The following is a 20651-nucleotide window of genomic DNA, read 5'->3' on the forward strand; positions in this document are numbered from 1 at the left end:
TTGAAGAACTGTAGGAAGGCCAGTGGCTACAGTGGTGTAAGCCAGGGAAAAGACAGGTCTGAGATGAGCTAGAACAGGTGGCCATGGGCCAGTTGATACAGAGCCTAGTAAACTATAGTAAGGAGTTGGATATTATTTCAGTTGTCTACCATAGCACTTAACATACTATCTCTAACTGTCAAGATTGTTGTTCTCTATCCTTTACTATCCACGTGACATTAGCAATTTATTCAAAGTGTTTTTTTTTTAATATGTAAACTAGGTAAAAACATATGCCCCACATAATGTTGTAAGGATTCAATAAACTGTGATGATGCTAATAATAAGTGATATTTAATGAAATTGCAGTTAGAGGTTTACATTCATTATATCTCTTAGACAATAGGCTGGATTGCTACTATCAGAATGGAGAAAAGACACTTAAACTCAGTGTTGAAGGCAGAATAGGAGATAGTTGGTGAAAAAAATCATGGCGAAAAGAAGAAAGAACTCCAGAAAATGGAAACAGCATGTGCAAATCACAACTACTAATACAGAAAAAGTCCTGAGGTGGAGAGTGACTATAAGCAATTAGATGTGGCTACAGTGTAAGTGTAAGTGTAAGGAGCATGAGGAGAAAATCCTGGGGAAATAGGCGTTTTGCTTATTTAGTTTATATGAGCTTGCTAAACATAACTTTACTTCTTTGAGCCTCAGTTTCCTCATCTATAAAGAAGCATCAAAACCTCTTTCATAGACTTCTTGTGAGGGAAATATATATATATATATATATATATATATATATATTTTATCATAGCGCCTGGCACAAAGTAAGTTTTAAAATACTAGGTATACAGCCAAATATCCAAAGGATGCTTATTCGTGAACCAATTCCTCCTCTCAGCTCATTTCAAATGATAAACTAAAGCACTCTGTTCTCAGATCTTTATACCATTTTTGATGAATGATTTGAATGGGAACACAGATGAGATATTTTAGATTACCAAAGTTGGAATGGATAGTTAATATACCAAGTAACAAAAATCAGATCTTGACAGGTTGAAGTGATTAAATGTAACATGGATAAATGTATAGTCCTAAAGTTGCATTCAGGAAAAAAATTTTTAAAAGGTACCTATTTGAGATGAGCCAGATGTGGACTAACAGCCATTCGTATGAAATATCAAAGGGCATTTTTGGGTAAGTACAAGCTCAATTAAAGATAAGAATGGGATATATTTTCCATAAATGCACATGTAATGATATTTTAGTAGCATTCAGGGAGTTATATGTCCAATATAAGAAAGTAATTACCTCACTTCAATAAAACTAAAGAAACATGTAGTGACAGAAAGTGGTTGGTATTTATAGATTGTTTAAATGACTGCATCTTTGAAACTAAAGGCTAAAGTGCTCAGAGTATTAATGCTGTAAATCTATCTCTAGTTAGTGCCCATTTAGAATGAAAGGTGTGAAAGATCTTTCAGAAAGATTCCCTAAAAAAATGTGAAAGCAATGCCCTGAAAGGAAACGGAGACCACAATATTGACCTTCATTCTCTCTTTTGATTCCTGCAACTCCACTTGTGTTAAGGAGGCCAGTAGATCAGTTGGCAGATCTTTTCCAGGATGTTGACCCTGAATAGCTTGCTTTTGACATATGGCCAATGGAAAGTCAGGTTGCAATTCATCTAGGGAGTCTAGTTGAAAAGTATAATGATGGGCATGACATGTACTCAGCAAGAATGGCACTAACCCATACAAGGGAATTGGATTGCTTACAAAGAGGACGCTCCAAAAAGAGGGTGCTGAGAAAAGCGCAGCCTTCATTTGAAATATATCCTTAGTGAATTTCAAGAGACTGGAACATGTTTTAAGGAAATCTGGGCTTGCTTTCAAAAACAAGATCCATGTATAGTCTGAGGGGAAAGTCACAGGAGGCTAGAGGATGCTGGCTGAGATTCACTTTGAATTCCTTGATTTTCCAAATTTGAAGCTCAAAGTCAAATTCAGGCCATGCCAACTACTTGAACCATGACAGGAGTTAAAAAGGTTTTTATAAGTCCTTGAAAAATTATACTGCTGGTAGTAACTACAGCTTGACGACTTTAATTTTACAACATCAGTAATGGTGTCTGCATTGAATAATCCTGGTGGTACTCCTCATTTCACACCCTAGTACAAATTCTGCATATATTCCTTGTTTTAAGAAGGTATGACTCATACAGGAATAACTGTAAAGTGTTTTATGTAATGTGATTTTCTTGAAGCCATAAAAATCATGACTTGCTTTGCATTTTGGAGGTGGATTTGACCCTCTGCAGTCATGAAATTTTGTAAGAACATATCAAAATTCTTTTAATAAGCAGGTAGGGAGAATTGGACAAGAAGATGGAGAGTACAGATTAAAGACAGTTGCACCATTGGCAGTATTATGCACGGATTCAAGAGATGGAGGATTCCACCTGCCACATGAGTTATGAAGAAATGCAGGTTCCTATGAAAGTACAGGATTCAAGAGTAGGTTTTACTAGGAGGCTGAAAGGCAGCCATATGAAAGTGATGATTAGTAGGATGTAAATAAAGGTGGTGCTTGGATAGGCTGTAGAGAAGGGCAGGGGGCAGGAGGAGAGACACTATCTAGAAGGAAACACACAGATGAAAACACAGTGACAGGAGATGCATGACATGACTCAGGGACTAAAAGAATGCCAGCATAGCTGAGCCATAGAAAGTAAGTTGAGACTGGAGAAATAGCATCTCTTATAGGTCATGTTAAAGAAAATGCTCTTTATTCTAAGATCAGTGAGGCAGTTACTGATTTTTTTTTTTTTTTTTTTTTTTTTTTTTTTTTTTTTTTGTTAACACAGTTGGGGCAAGAGGCGAGCTATAATCAAATTCTTATTGTGAACAGACCCTTCTGCCTTCAGTGTAGAAGCCAGAAAAGGTGCACCCTGAAAATGGACAGCTATGGAAGTACAGGTAGAAGTGTATGAGAACACAAGAAGGGATATTTAATCCATGCCACGATGGTTAGTGGCATTACATAAGACATCCTACTTGAAGACACAACTAAACAGAGTGGGGAAGTCATTCAAATTGGAAACGGTCAGGCATAGGAGAGAGGAAGAGGATTTTTACCAGAAAGAAAATATGCAAAAGCCTTTGATTGACAGAGGGAAAGCCTTATCACCATCGCTGTAACTTTACAGTTATGAATAGCTGAAGAGAAAAAGGATGTAGAAACACATGAGCAGGAGAACTAAGAGGCCATGTCCTCAATGGATATCTAGTTTAAACTCTACACCAAAGGTAAAATGGAGCTATGGTGTTATAGGAAGCAGCAGGGTAACATGGTCATAGCTCCGCTTTAGAAAGATATCACCAGAAGCAACTTAGAGGACAAAATGGAAGCACTAGAACCATGACAAGGTTCTAAAATAAGGTGAGAGGAGGCTGTCTCCTTATTTGAGTTTCAAATCAGGAAGTTTACTCTGTCAGCAATATATAAGGGGATTTATGGTGACATAGAAACTGGAGACTGGCCACCAGAGGCAGAAAAATATATTTCTATAGATCAGCAAAAGATAAAAACCTCAATGCACATTGTTATAGAACGTATGTGACAACCTTGTCCCATCTGTATATAGAATTTTCAGTCTACAACACATGCATAACTGAGGTACAATGAATTAGTAAAGGTCCACAAACAGCAATGACAGTGTTTATTGTTGAATATAATAATTATTCTGATTTGAGCATCACATATTGCTCACGAGTATTGATATTCAACTCTGTACCTCACAGATGTACATTCAACTATGTTAAAATAACTAACTAAATAAATAAATAGATAGATAGATAGATAAAATAACCATCCTGGTTTGCCTAGGATTCTTCCAGTGTAAACTGAATGTCTCATATCCTCGAAAAATCATCAGTCCCAAACTAAGTGGTTAGTCTAAGTCATGAGTTTTGCTATGGATACGTTTTTTAGGTCAGGTTTCAGAAATAATAGACTCTGAAAAAGAGATTTGCATGCAGAAAATTTATTGATGAGTTGCTTTTGGGAACATGAGGGAAGGCACAAGGCAGCAAGATTAGGCAAGGGGAAAGTTGAACTACGATGCAGTTGCAACAGAGACTACAGCTGGTCTAAAAACCTGCAGAGTTGTTCCAAATTGAGGCATGATGATTGGGTATTTGTACTACCATACAGATCACTCTTTGTATTTTTATTTGACCTCAGAGAGGGAGCATACACTGGGGCACAGTCAGGATTGCTTCCTCGTAAAGAAGTTAGTTATGAGCTATTAGCAGCCCACACTTTGATTCTCAGCAGCTGGGGGAATAAATGTCTTGGCATCCACTAGAGAAGACAATTCTACAAACAATCCCTGGGAAACTCCCTTCCACTCTGCATGAATTCTTGTTGCAATTTGGCTCTCTGTGAGGGCTTATAAGCCTTTCTGTGAGTCAGCTTCCTCTCCTGTATTTCTTCCAGTCTATTTTGAAGGCTATCACTCAGCTGCTTATGCACATTCTAATAAACACATTTCCAGTCCTAGGAAGAGAAGACTATATTAAATATCAGGCAGATGTCCTGTTCACTTCTTTAGGTAGACCTGGTAAGTAAAGTCTTCTCTTTATTCCCCTGCCCTTTCTCTCTGCCTCTCCCACTAGGGAAACTTTTGCCAACATCAAAGCGCAGCCTAACTACGGAGAGCTGACTTAGCTGTAAGGATTTCTCACTCCTGGGATACATGTGATCTTTTCCTTTTGCTGTCACTTAACTCTGCCCACAGGACTTGCCTGTAAGGTGCCCAGACAGAACCAATTCTCTGCACTTCAAGGAGAATGTCTTTTCTTTTAAAAATATTATTAAATAGATAAGATGATCCCTCTCAGACCCCTTGAAGTTACCAAATGGGCTCCAAAATAGATAGGGGAGGTGGAAGTATTAGACTATGCCTTCCAAGGTTGCTGACACTTCTAAGCACAAGTGGCTAGAAAGGAAATGCAAATAATTTTTGCTAAGTAAAGACATCTGAGAAATGAGTTGAGATGAATTATCATTGATATTAGTGTAGGTTCATAAAGATTTTATCTTCAAAGCCATTTTATTGAATATTGATTGAAAGTTTCAACTTTGGAGTCAGACAGATGTGGCTTCCAATTTTACCTCCTCAAACCGCTACTTGTTTTATTTTGATCAGATTAAACACACTGAGCCTCAAATACACCATTTGTGAAAGGGAGGTGATAACAGGCAGCAATGCTGTTGATGTTTTGCCTAATCCCCTTTTATGACAGCAAACCCATCCCCCTGCTGCAGATGGTGACTTATCCTAGCATACGCTGACAAAATGCACCGAAGGATTTACCTTTGCTGATGAAAGCCACCTGAAGTGCCTGATAGGTTAAGCCCCCTCACCTTAAGCCATCAATTGATTCTGAGATGAGCACATGTCCCAATTCTGACCAAAGAATGATGAAAAGAGTTCTCCTAGGAAATTTTTCCTCACTAGGATGAGACAATCTTTTCCATCCTCTGTATGTTGCTGTGTTTCCATGTACTTTGTGAAACAATTGCAGTCATCAAAAAATCATATTAAACATAAAACAACATAAGGTCAGAGCAGACATAAAGCAAAACAAAACAAAACTAAGATTCTGGGTGATATGTGATTACCTAAATCAAACATTCTGGAGACTTCTCTATCATTGGACTTCCTATTACATTAGTAAACACATGTCATCATTACTTAGTGAGTTGTTTCAAGGTTTTCCTTACTTGCAGCCAAAATCAGGCTAACAGATACACAGTGTGTGTGTGTGTGTGTGTGTGTGTGTGTGTGTGTGTGTGTGTGTGTGTGTGTGTGTGTGTAGGGGAGAGTGTGAGAGAGGAAGAGACAGGAGAGAAGAAGGAAGGAGAAGAGGAGAGGAGAAAACAGAGGAAGAAGAAAGAGGTGGGAAGAAAGAGAAGTAGGATGAGAAAGAAAGGGGATGAGAGGAGAGGGGAAGGAAGAGAGATTATGTGTCTGGGCATCTACCTCAATTCCCTAGTTCTGGTCCCTGAGATTGTTTTGCATACTTCCTCAATACACTGCCTGGCTTTCTCATTTATTTGAACTAGACTGAATTGAGTTTCACTAAAGGGGAACTCAAAGATTATTATTGATTAATTTATCCTTCAAAATTTGTTGAAAAGTTATAGTACAATACATACTCAATAGCTATTTATAGCATTCATAAGTATCAAGATAATCATTATGTTCTTTCATCTTATCACTCTTCACAAAAATAAACTGGTGTTTCTTAAAGCTAGTTTTACATTGGTGTCACCTATAAAGCATTTAAAAATTAATGCTGCCCAAATTTTGCACTTCCACTGTAGTGCGGTAACTGATTCAGGTCTTCCATGTAAAACACTAGGAAACTAGGCAAACATATAAAACAACATTTGTCAGACACTGTACAACAGGAAACATAGAATTATCGTACCTGAGGAACAGGAAATAGATGAGGTGTACTTTACAATTTTCCCGGATTTCAGCCTGAATGAGCTTTCTAGACCTGGTACAAGGAGCAGGAAACTCATTAAGGCTAGGCAATATTCTTAAGATTAGGAAGCTATATCAGAGTTAAGAGACACTACAGTAGATTCAAAATGCAGAGTACTGAAAAGAATGAAGCTATGCAGAAAAAGAGCTACAGAAATCCTCAAAGGTCCCAGAAGTCTTTTATTGAATACAAAGGTGCACATATACAGGGAATAATACCATAAACCTAGGCAGAGGAATAGTACCAGGAAGCTGAAAAATAAACAATTCTCAGAGTTCACATAAGACTGGGAGTCATTTGAGTTCCGACCAATCTACGGGAGATTGTTCATTGAATAATGAGGGTACCCAGTAGGCATGTGATAAGTCACACATCAGTATCAGGGCAAAACTATATACAGAATAATAAATACTGTATACTAGTACTAAAAAAGTCTAACAACCAGCCTAGGAAGTCTCAAAACTGACCCACAATATCTTAACTGCAAAATGAAACAAAATTTAATGTTTTAAAAGGAAGACAGAAATATCCAGACACTCATCAATGTGATATTTGCAATGTTTGATGCCCACTAAAAAATTATTAAGAAGCTAATTTTGGGTAGTTATTATGGAGCATATGTTTTGTCCTCCCAAAATTCATATGTTGTAATCTAATCCCCAATGTTATAACATTTGGAGGTGGGCCTTTGGGAAATAATCTAATCCTGAGAGTGAAGCCCTATAAATGAAATTAATGCCTTTTTAAAAAGATGTCAGAGGACAGTGACATCACCAAGATGGCAGAATAGTTAATCCTCAACATCACTCCCCATACAAGAATACAACTAGTAATAATTCAAGCAGAAAATTGCCATCCTGAATTCACCAGAAACTGGGAGAAGAAAAAGAGAAGCCTTCTGAGGCCATAGAAGTAAGAAAATCAATGACCTAAGAAGAGAAAGATCACTGCAGACTGCTTATATTCTCCCCAAAGCTGGCAGAGCATCTCTCATGAAGAAGCTCCTCAGAGATCAAAGAAGTGAGACAGCTGTGACATGTGGGATAAAAGATTACTACAGACCACTCTATCTCCAACACCAAGTGGCTGTTCATGGAGAAGTTCCTACGAGCCCACAGAAGGGAGAAAAGGCTTAAAAACTGGGAGAAAAAAATATCTACAGACTGCTCCAACCCATTTTCCAGGATGGCATAGCATCATAGATAAAGAAGTTCACTAGACCCATGGATTCTAATGGAATAGGAGGGAATAGAAAGTGGGTGTTCAATTTTTCCAATAGTCTGAGAATGTTCATGAGAAGTCCACCCTGGGCCTGCTCCAGGGGAAAGAGTTGAAACTCTTGGAAGGTGAAACCATTAGGGGTCAATTGAGGCACATTCAAGGCAGCTGCTCTGAGTTCTGATCAGCATAGGCACCACACAGAGGAGACCAGCTGAAACCATACTGCAGCAGGGGAAAAATGTGCAGGAAAGATCCAACCCCAGGCTGGATTTTTCATACAACCTGCTATGGATTGAATTGTGTTGCCGAAAAGTTCATGTAATAAACCCCACTCTAACAGTGTTGAGTGTAGGAAATCCTATTATGGTAATTGAAAGGTGGGTCCTTTAAGATGCGATGAGATTGTGAGGACCATGCTCTTATAAATGGATTAATCCATTGATGATTTAATAATTGGTCATGTGCACCATTCTGATGGCTTTATAAGGAGAGTGAGTGAGCAGGTTAGCTTTCTCTTGCTCAAGCCATTTGCCATGTGATACCTTGCATTGCTGTAGAGCCATGACCACCAAGGCCCTCACTGGATGTGTTTCCTGGATTTTGAACTTCCCATCCCCTGAAACTGCAAGGAATACATTCTATTTCTTTATATATTACCCAGTTTTAGGTATTTTGTTACAAGCAACAGAGATGGACTAATGCACAGCCCAAGTGCACTTGGTGGTGTCTTCCCTTGAAATGGAAGTAATTTAAAGGTCATCAATTAAATTCAGGTCTTTGCAATAAGTCTTCCCTAGACCAGGAAGAAATGGCAGGACAGAAAGTTAGTTCGGATGTAGTATTTAAATTGTGACGCTTAGTATAAATCTTCCCTGTAGATAAAACAACTGCAGGCCAGAGAAAAGTTAAGCAGTAAAGATTTAACATCACCTAAGAACACCTGCAGAACCTGAAAGAAGTGGCTGTCTACTCAAATGTGCAGACACCAGTATAAATATGCAAGGGCCCTAAAATAACAAAGAAATATGATACCACCAAAAGAAACCAACAAAGCTCAAGGAATGGAAGAATTGCAGATTTATGAAATATCTGACAGAATTTATAGTAATCCTCTTTAAAAATTTCAGTGTTTCACAAGAAAATAAATAAATATGGATAGAAAATAAAACTATTTTGGAAGAAAATTCAGGGGCAGAATGAGAAATGACAAATCTATAGAATTAATTAAAAAATAAAAATTCTAGAAATAAAGAATAAAATATTTGAACTGAAAAAGTCAATAGAAAGTTCCAGCAGCAGACTTGATCAAACAGAGAAAAGATTCAGTGAGCACAAAGACAGAATATCCGAAATCACACGATCAGAAAAGCATAAAGGAAACAAAAAAAAAAGAAAAGAAAAGAAAGAAAAAAATAGAAAAAATAAAGTAGGACTACAGAAATTATAGGACACTACCAAATAAAATACCCTTAGTATAATAAGAATTCCTGAATAAGATATGAGAAAAAAGATCCAGAAAACCTATTTAAAGAAGTAATGGCTGAAATTTACCCAAGTATGAAGAAAGATGACAGCATCCAGGTAGTGTAAGCTCAGAGGTCACCAATTAAATTTAACTCAAAGATGAATTCCCCAAGGCACATCATAATCTAATTATCAAAAATCAAATACAAAGAAAAAATACTGAAAGAAGCAAGAGGAAAGAAACATATAACATTCAACAGAGCCCCAATACAGATTTCAGTAGATTTCTCAACAGAAATCCTATAGGTCAGGAGAGAATGGGATGACATATCCAAAGTGCTGAAGGAAAAAGACTGTGAATCAAGAATACTGTACCTGACAAAAATGACCAACAAACATGAGTGAAAAATAAAGACTTTCCTAGACAAACAAAGCATGTGGGAATTCATCAACACTATACCTGTCTTACAAGAAATGCTAAAGGGAGTTCTACAATCTGAAAGAAGACACTGACATTTAACAAGAAACCATCTGAAGATATAAAACACACTAGTAAAGTAAGTACACAGACAAATTCAGACTACTCTAATACTGTAAGTGTGCTAAGTAAACCACTTATATTTTTAGTTAAAGTCTAAAAGACAATTCTGTTAAAGATAACAAATACAACAACTCTATAAGAGATAGGCAATCTAAAAAGATGTAACTTGAAACAACAAAGAGTCAAAAGGTGGGGAGAATTGGCATCAAAGTGTAAAGTCTGCTCTAGTTTCTTTTCTTAGTAATCAAACTTAAGTTTTTATTAGTTTAAAATAATCTGTTATAGCTATGACATGTTTTTGTAAGCTTCATGGTAACCATAAAATAAAAAAAACTATAAATGATACAAGAAAAATAAGTAGTGACACACACACACACACACACACACACACACACACACACACACACACACATACACACACTACTAAAGAAAATCACTTAGTCACAAGAAGACAGTGAGAAAAAAAATCTAAAAAACAACCAGAAAACAAGTAGCAAAACTACAATAGTTAGTCCTTATCTATTGATAATAACTCTAAATGTCAATGTGTTAAATTTCCCAATTAAAAGAAATAGAGAGGCTGAATAGATTATAAAACACGGCCTAACTACATGCTGCCTATAAGAAAGACACCTATAAAGACATGCATAGACTGAAAGTGAAAGGATGAAAAAAGATATTCCTTAAAAAGGGAAACCAAACAAGAGCAGGAGTAGTTATATTTACATCAGATAAAACAAACTTTAAGTCAAGAACAGTAAAAAAAATAAGAGAGACAAATCTCTTTATAATGATAAAGAGATTAATTCAACAAGAAGATATAACAATTCTAAATATGGATGCAGTGAACAATAAAGCACCCAAATATGTAAAGCAAATATTATTAGAGGTAATGAAAGAGATAGACACCAATACAATCCATACAATAATAGTTGGGGACTACAACACCCCACTTTTAGCAATGGCCAGATCATTTGGACAGAAAATCAATGAATAAATGTCAGAATAAACTTTACTCTAGATGAAATGGACCTAACAGACATTAGGAGATTCCTAAAAAAATTAAATAGAAATACCTTATGATCCATCAATCCCATTACTAGTTATAACCATCCCCCCAAAGTAAAATTGGTATACCAAAGAAATACCAGCACTCCCATGTTCATTGCAGCACTATTCACAATAGCCAAGAGATGGAATCAAACTAAATGTCCAACAATGAATGAAATGATAAAATAATGTGGTATATATACATGATGGAATAATATTCAGCTATAAAAAGTAATAAAATTCTGTCATTCACAGCAACATGAATGGGAGCGAAATAAGATAGGCACAGAAAGACAAATGCTGTATGATCTCATTAATATGTGGAATCTAAAAAAGTAGTTCTCAGAGAAGTAGAGAGTAGAATGGTGGTTACCAGAGTGTGGGAAGGGGAGGGGAAGTGGTTTTTCAGTGGGTACAAAATTAAAGTTTAATAGAATGAATAATTTCTGTGTTCTAGGGTGGCTATAGCTAATAGCAGCATATTGTATATTTAACATCTATAAAAGAGGATCTTGAATGTTATCATTTAGGTGATGGATATGCTAACAACCCAAAGGGGATCATTGTACAATATATGCATGCATTGAAACAACACACTGTACCCCATAAACATGCACAACTAAAAATACATAAATTTTAAAAAAGAAGACACCAGAGAGCTAGATAGCCCTGTTTCTATCATTTTAGGATACAAGGAGAGGTTGACTGTCTACACCCTGGAATAGTGTCCTCATGAGGACTAACCATGCTGACATTCTGATCTTGAACTTCCAGCCCCTAAAACTGTGAGAAATAAATGTTGTTTAAGCCACCCAGTCTATGATCATTTGTTATAGCAGCCCAAACTAAGACAGTAGCCAAGACAATATCAGGTTTGTAAATTTAACACAACCAAATTCTCCAACAAAATAAACAATAAAGACCAACAAGAATAAATAAAACTACAGAAATCCATGCTTTCCACATAACATAATGATAGCAAAAAACTAAAATTAAATTGCCAGGCAGGAGACAAACAATACCAAATATGTTTCAGCTTTCTATATGCTTTCTGCCTCAAGAATGTGGAAATGCAAGTACATTTTGGGAAAACTACTGAAACTTAACTTTAGCATTTTTTTTTTTTTTTGTCCCACTAAAAACACATCTGAAAAAGGAAGGCTTCTTTCTGTGTGAAAATGATGAAAAAGCATATAGGTAGATTAAAGTATTGAATACGGAAAAAGGCTTAAAATGTTTATGTGGACGAAAGTGGGTGAAAAGAAAAGAAAAATCACCCCTTAAAAACTGCATAGGTGAGGAAAGGGGGGAAGGAAGAAGAGAAAATGTGGAATCTTGCAAGCTGAAATAAAGTAAAAGATAGCAAAGAACATGCAACTCCTTCCCCACCCCCCCCCCTTCAAAAAAAAATACTGGAAAGAAACATATTTTTCTACTCTGACAGAAGAGGAGAGTCTTGAACTAGAAATCATTATTCATAAACCATTATACACTATAAGCATGACCACAGAAATGCAGAGGAATGAACAGTCTTCATCAAAAACCTGTAATAGAACACTCAGAACTGAATTAAGTATACTCAAAAAAGCATTTGAGAATATGAGAAAACAATTTGTATCAGAAATTTAAAAAGTAAAAATAGAAATGTATTAAAAAAGGAAAAAATGAAATATGAGTTGTTTATCTCTGCAAAGGAATAGAAAAAAAGACAAAGTAATTTTAGAAATTAAGACTAAATTACACAGTGCTCGAGGTAAAAGACCTCTGAATAAAAACATAAAACTCTTACTAAAACTGTTATATAAGAACACTTTTCAGAAATAAAAGCAAACTTGTATCAACATATTTAAAGGGTTACCAAGTACCTGCAAAAACTAACCTGCATTGATAAACTGCATGATATATACTAGTAAAAAAATCATAGTCAATAAAGATTTTTAAACTACCCTTAGGACCTTCAGCAAAAGGATACAATATTTCAAAGAGAAAACAAGTTAGATTGGTCTAGGACTTAGCCAAAATGACATACAAACTAAGGCAAAAATGGTGAAGCATTTTCAATCAATTCAAGAAAAGAAAGCATGAAACAAAGCTTGCTTTACACTTTCTTCCCCCTTTAGTTTCTTATCAAACAAGCCACCATTTACTATCAGGGCTATTAAAAAATTGTTTAGAAACTTTAGAATGCAGAGAATTCTGAAAACATGAACTCTTAAGAAATCTGCCAGAACGTGAACTGGATATTCATTCAAATGACATCTGGGGAAATTGGGCAAGAGATTAATGATGAGCATTAATGCATTAATATATTAATTAGTATACATATATAATTTTGGATATTACATTTATAAGAATAAAGTAGGGTGGGAGTGGAAGAATAATATGACATATGATCTATAAGTTATCTATTGTATATTCATGACACAGTAGAAATTATGCCACTGAAAAATGGAAGGAAAAGGTGAAGATGAATGGAAAGTAGAATAAACTACATGTAATTGATTATTTTATAGGAAATGAGTGTGAGTTAAAGGATAAATGACAAACTAAATAGAAATACCTTGAATATAAAATCTTGAATAAAGGGCATTTTAAAAGATATAATTAAAAGGTATTTGATAAAATAAAACCGCCAATCTTCCTAAATACTATAATAAATTAAAAACTTAAAGAGCAATGTATGTATATATATGGTATAAAAGAAGAAATGTCAAATATATGTATAAGTACTAATTATAAGATAAAAAATAATATAGTAGAGTTGAGACCAAGAACAGTAATCTTATCAAAAATGGTCAATGGATTTAACTTGCCTATTTTAAAAAAAAGGTTTCAATCTGATTCACAAAGACCCAACTATATGCTGTTTATAGAAGTCACACCCACAACTATATGTATTCAAGGACTGAAAAAGTCTAAAGAGAAAATGTTGAGTTATGGTATACTAGGCAAAAAGAAACAGTAAAAATATAGAGGTAGTGACACTCATAATAAAAGTAGACTACAAATCTAAACATATTATGTATTCAAGGAAGAACATTTTAATACTAAATTTCACAATTTACAATAAATAATTATAAACATATATGTATCACATAACACAGCAACCACCTTCATAGAGCAAAAACTACATGAGATGCAAGGACTATAGACAGTAAAACACTAGGGCCGAGCCCGTGGCACACTTGGGAGAGTGCGGTGCTGGGAGTGCGGTGACACTCCTGCCGCGGGTTCGGATCCTATATAGGAATGGCCGGTGCACTCACTGGCTGAGTACCGGTCACGAAACAGACAAAAAAAAAAAAAAAAAAAAACCCACTAATAATAGGAGACTTAAATAAACCGCTATCATTATAAAACAGATCAAGTAAACAAAAAATGAATAAACAAAGGAAAAAACAAAGAACACACAAAAAAACTATAGAACACAATCAGAATGGATATATCAATCTACATACCCTGATGAGAAAGAACACTCCTTCTCAAGCACACAGGGAACATTCACAAAAATTTGATATATTTTAAAACACAAAACAGTCAGTAATTTCCATAGAGTAGAACTTTATAGAATCATTCTCTGTTTGTAATTTACTAAAACTAGAAATTATTGGGAAAAAAGCCCAAACTTAGAAATCAAGTAAGTATCTGGTATTCTTAAATGTCCTGTCAACTATTTGACATAGTTTCTGCAACTCTGTATGGTCCTAACTTTGAATCCAATATACCCTGGCTCTAATTCAGCCTGAAATATTTGGTCAGGTGCTGGGTTAAGAGAAAGCCATAGCTCTGCTTTTTTTTCTTCATTACTCTGTTAGTCAAAATTCAGATGATTACACATCTTTCAGCTGGTTCCCTTATATTCCTGACATACACAGCATACAGTAGTCCAATCATGGTTTTTCCAAACCTACACTGAGATCAAAATTCCTAATGCTAGACATGTATAATGACTGAAATCTCAAAATATGTAATTTGTGAAAAACCGGAAAATTACAAGTCATTAAGAAAGAAAGCTCTGCAGCTCACTTCACTGTTTGAACTAAAAAGAGAAAGGGAGATTTCTCCTGGAATCTAAAAGGATACTATAAAGAATGCTTTCACTGATGATAACAAATGGACATTACTATCCATTTTTGAATAGTTTAGGTGTTCTCACTTTCCTTTTAACTAAGGTCCTTGCCAGAACAGTATATAGCACTTTGAATACTCAAATGTCATATGACATCAAATGAGTGAAAAATACATTAATCTATTCCATCATTTAGAAAAGTCTACTTAACCACCAGCTATATGTGAGGCACTCTGAGGTAGGAACTCCAAATATATATGACACAGCCCTTGTCTTCCAGTGACTTGTCATCTACTGAGAGAGGAAAATGCAAAGACAAGACATTTCAGTAAAATATAATAGATATTATCATGTACATATGGGAAAACTCAAAATAACTGTGCTTGAATGGAGAAGGAATAAATAAGATCAGTGTCTCACAAAGCAGGTGATAATTTGAGTGCAACTTTGGCAGATTAAAGATAGTTTACTCAATTACACAACCAGGAAAAGGGTATTTGTATCTGTTAGCTATTTCTGCAGCAAAGCTGCATAATATAGAACCACAAGTTCTCAATGGCATCCAACCATAAGCACATATTACTTCATGTGTGTGTAGTTAGGCTGGGCCAACTATGATGGTCTCAGCTGGACTCACCTGTACATCTTTGAGGTTGGTTGCAGCATGGTCTGATCCTGATTGAGCCTAGCCAGGTGTCTCTGCTTCAAGCTGCAGGGCCATCTGGGCTTGGTACACCACTGTGTGTTGTGTTTAAACCTCATTCTTCTATTACTTATGAAACTCATGCTCAGGGCAGCAACTACACAGAGGAAGTGCGTCTCTTTACTAGGAGCAGAAAGGCAAGAGTATGAGCAGAATACTATAGTCTCTTGGGGCCTGAGCCCAGAAAAAGCACAGTGCCAATCCCTCCCACGTTTCACAGTCCATAGTAAGTCATATGGACAATCCAATATCAATAGGATGGCGAAGTAAATCATCCAGTTCTGCTGGATGATATTGAAAAGTCCATGACAAAGAGAGAGAATGTATAGTTTGAATAAAAGGAAGAAACGAAGAATTTGGAATAAATGATTTGGCCTACAGGTGTATTCACAGCCAAAGCAATAGCATAAGCCAGAATTATTTTGAAAATATATAATATATATTCATTTAAATATATTTTATAAAAATATATTGTTTTTATATAAAATATATGTATATATAATTTTAGAGAAATTAGAGCAGCTCCATTAGGTTGGATGAGGGCAGAGGATATTGGCAAAAGATAAGGATAGAATCTGAGCTCTTTTTCTCCCAAAATAAACATTTATAATCTTTTGAATTAATGTTTGTTTAATGATAAAATATATTTTCTTTCTATTTACTGTCTGTCATCTCTTACCCTTAATTGTGAATAGGTCTTATTCATCATTTTACAATGCAGGAAGCAGAGAGTAAATTACAAGTTTTCAGTTGATGGCGAGCCCTTGCCACATCCTAGTTAGCATTGAAATTATTAATAAAAAGATGCTGCATATCGATTTGTAACTTATGAGATGCCATGGGAAAGACATGAGTGTAAATTGGAATGGAATGAAACAGAGCATTTATATTTCAGAAAACTAACAATTTCCAGTACAGCAAACACTGCGTGCCGTTTCGTGAAATGAAAAATTCTGACATCTTTACCTTTCCATCAGTTGGTTAAAAATGACACGATGAATGTTGAAATATCTAAAACCAATATAAATATTCTGTTTCATTCTATTTCCAATTTGCACTGATATCTTGCCCTCTCTATATCTCAAAATGCAAATTCAACTGTACCAAGCCTTTGAGAAAATTTTATTAACAGTACTATTAACATGAAGGGAAAAAATAATTATTTGGGTCTGTGGTTTGGGGAATAAACATGTTTTTACAAGAGTTTCCTTTTAATTGTTTTTACATCAAAATATTTGTTTTCTAATGGCATTAATGTCCAAAATAGAATCATACATTGCTGTTGTTGCAAAGGCTCCTTATTCGCAGTAATAACTTAGAACCTTTATGTTTGGAAATCGGTAGCACATTTTTTAGTCATATGATTTCTAAACAAGGTCTTTAGGAAAGTTAGCTGGGCGGTAGGTAGTTCAGTGTAGTGATTAGGAACTAGCCCTCTGACATCCTTCCTATTCAAAGCCAGCAACACAGGTCAACTCTTTCTCATGACCTAAAGCTCTCTTATCTTCCCTCTTGCCTCATCTCTTCTGCTTTTGGTGTATATCATTACATGGGTCCCACCCAAATAATAAAAAATCACCTCTGTATTTTAAAGTCAGCTGATTAGAAATCCTAATTTCATCTACAATTAGTAATCTTAATTCCATGTACAAACTTCCTTCACAGCAGTAGATAGATTAATGTATAAGAATGTATTTTTTAGGGGGAAGAAAAGAGTATTTAGATTCTACCTACTACGCTGCCTCACAGAGTTTTTGGGGGGTGGTGAAATGAGATAATACATATGAAGCACTTTGTATAGAAGCTGACAAATAAAATTTCCATAAATAATAGCTGGTATCATTGCTGATTAATCAACAGAAAGTCTGGTGTTGGGCATATTTGCCTTATATTACAAAGACTGAAAAAGGGAATGCAACTTTGAGGGCATGTGTGTATATGCAAATCATTGAGTCTTTTAGAGTTGTCAGTGCATATTAAAAAATTTGAGTGAAGCTCTTATGTTAGATGTTTAAGTTCAAATATATCATTAAAAAAAAAGTTCTTAAATAAAGAAAGCTGCAGACTAAGGCTCCACCGCTTATTTGCCATGCTACCCTGGGTAATTTACCTAACTCATCTCAGACCTCGGAGTTTTCAACTATGAAATGGGCATAATAATACCTACCACCACACACACACACAATAAGAAAAGTACTGTGATATCATCTAAATAATAAGTTCTCAGTAAATATGTTTCTACCTCCTTGCTTTCATTTCAAACACAGGTTTTGGAATCAAGGCAAAAGAAGTGTTACTTTTTGCTCAGTTAATTATGGGCCTTCATTTTTCTAGTCTGTAAAATGGTGTTAATTATTCTTAATTCATAGGGACATTGGTAAATTAAATTAGAAAGCCCAGGATTTAGCGCCTCCTGACTTACGCCTTCAAAAGAATGAAGACTTTTAAAGGGTTTCAAAGTCTTTTTTGACATATTTCCATCTCTCAGGTCACCTGTTAAGTAATATTAGTGTTCTAATTACTGCGATAAGAATGATTGTAAAATATAATTCTGTCTGGAAACTGTGCAGCTAGCTAAGTACAGTCCTAATGTCTGAGTCATTACCTCTGGGGATTCACCTGCAGTGGTTTTGTGAAAATGCAGCCACCCTGAAGCCTTTTGTTGACAACATCTGAAAGCTTGTGGTTTGTCCTACTATTTATTAATATGTGTTATCTATATTTTAAAATGAATGTTCTATATCTGTGTACTCTGTGATCACTAACAATGTGCTAGGTAAGGTCATGGAAGATTATCTGGGATTTAATGTAATTTGATGTTTGACAGTGATAATGAAATATGTACTGTATTGAAACTTTGTTTGTTAAACAGGAATAGTTTTTAATCTGGAAAGGTTCATTCAAAAAATAATTACAATGCTGAGCCCTGAAACTAGCACACTGAGAGAAAAAATACTAATAACCTGGTTATGTCTGTTGAAAAATTTTACAGCTTTGGCGGTACATTTGTTACAATATTTCAAAGGATCTAATCATTAGTGTATGTGTCTTGTTTGTTTCTTGTGTGTGTGTATAATGATATAGGAGGGCTCTTCAAAAAGTTCATGAAAAGAGTCATGCTATCTTTTAATTCCATTTTCCACAAACTTTTTGAAGTGCTCTCATATATAAATTGTTAATAAAGGTATATAAATAACATATGTACATAGAGAGAAATATATAGAGAGAATCATATATGCATATATTCATATAATTAGAAATGATATATAGAAATTATAAAGAATATATGTTATATATAGGGAGTATGATGTAAAATATATGAATATATATACACAATTAGTTATGATGTGAATAAATAATGTTAATATATTATATATGTGCATGTGCTTAGTAAATAATCACTATTTTTATTATGATTACCAAACTCCATAGATCTTTGCAATAACTATTGGGAAGTACTATAGGATAATGACTTTTTTACATTCTATTTCCTTCATAAGACTGCAAGATCCTTTAGGGAAGGGACTATAAGAAAGTTCCTATGTGTTTAAGTATATATAAATGCAGTATTTGTTTTAATTCAGGGGAAAAAATATTGAGCATCTATACTTCGGCAATAAACTGTGCTCAGATAGACAATAAGTTGCCCTATAAAGAGGGAATACAAAAGTCTACATGGAAACACATGCAGATCCCTAACATGTGCTAGATTGTACAATAGGTGCTTTCAGATGAAATTACATGTACTTCTTGACTTAATAATCCTGCCCCCAAAATGAGACAAATACCATCCTTATTTGTATGATTATATTAATAATTTCTTTACTTAGCTTACTGAATCAAAACATATGAACACTTCTACGGTTCTTGTTGGCATTAATTTTATTTTAGAAACTCCCATAAAGATATCACCAAAGAAGTACAGCTAGCGTGAATGAGGTTATCCAGTGTTTTCATTTTAAAGTTTTATATCTCCTTTAGAAACCTTGTTGGGTAATCTTGATTCACTTCTAGACAGCAAGGGGTCTTTTCCAAAGTACTTGATTTAAAAAAAGGGAAAAAAAAGTTAGTTACTAGTCATTCTCCTTTTACTAGATGTTGTCAAGGTAATTGGCTTTTATTATACTTGGAGATACCTGTGGGTAATGGTTAGGACAGTATACTTTACAGAGATTAGCAGGCAATAAACTGACTTCTGCTTGGGCTTTCTAACCAAGGGCATCCCCTGTTTAATCTAACAACCTGCTGTGTAGAAACTGTTTCCACAGGCATTTTCACTTATATGTGGCATCCAAGAAATGTCTTTTTGAAGTGTAATACTGTTGTGCTTTCCTTAAATACCACTGCTCGAAATTCCTTCCTGATGCATCCTGAGCATCTATACATCGGCACAAGGAATGTATTCTCACAAGGGATGTGAATGTTGTCAATAAATGAGAATACCATAATGACAAAAAAAAAAAGTCTTATTTTAGAGAAATTTATTCATTCATTCAAAAAACATGTGTCCTAGACTGGTGCTGAGACCAGGAGTACAGACATGAAGAAATGAATAAAATGTGGTTCCTTCCTTCAAGAAACTTGCAGTCTCATAAAAGAAATAGCATGTGTGCAAGTCACTATGTTATAATAGTTACCAACAGGTATCATAGTCATCTATTGAGTTTGGTAATAATGCTAAAAAGAGCAATCTTTATTAAGCATGGCATCTGTGCCATACACTGAATTTAATACTTGCAAACATAATCTCATCTGATGCTCACAACAATGAAATGCGTTGGGTATGGGGCTTTCCTGAGGGTTACCTGGGGCTAAAGAGGTTCATCAACTTGCCTGATATGATGTGGACAGGAGGTGGCATAGTCAGGAATTAAGCCTGTCTGTCTACAGAGTCACAGTGTGTCATCAATTTGCTGTGTGGCCCAACAAAGTGTTAGGTAATCTCATGTATTTTTTCCCCCTTGGGAATGGACATGGGCATGGTACATCAGGGCATGACATTATCCAAGGATTCACAAAAGAGGTAGATATTAAGCAGGCTGATTTTTTGAAATGAGCATA

Source organism: Cynocephalus volans, chromosome 10, assembly GCF_027409185.1.
Source record: "Cynocephalus volans isolate mCynVol1 chromosome 10, mCynVol1.pri, whole genome shotgun sequence".
NCBI classification, from domain to species: domain Eukaryota; kingdom Metazoa; phylum Chordata; class Mammalia; order Dermoptera; family Cynocephalidae; genus Cynocephalus; species Cynocephalus volans.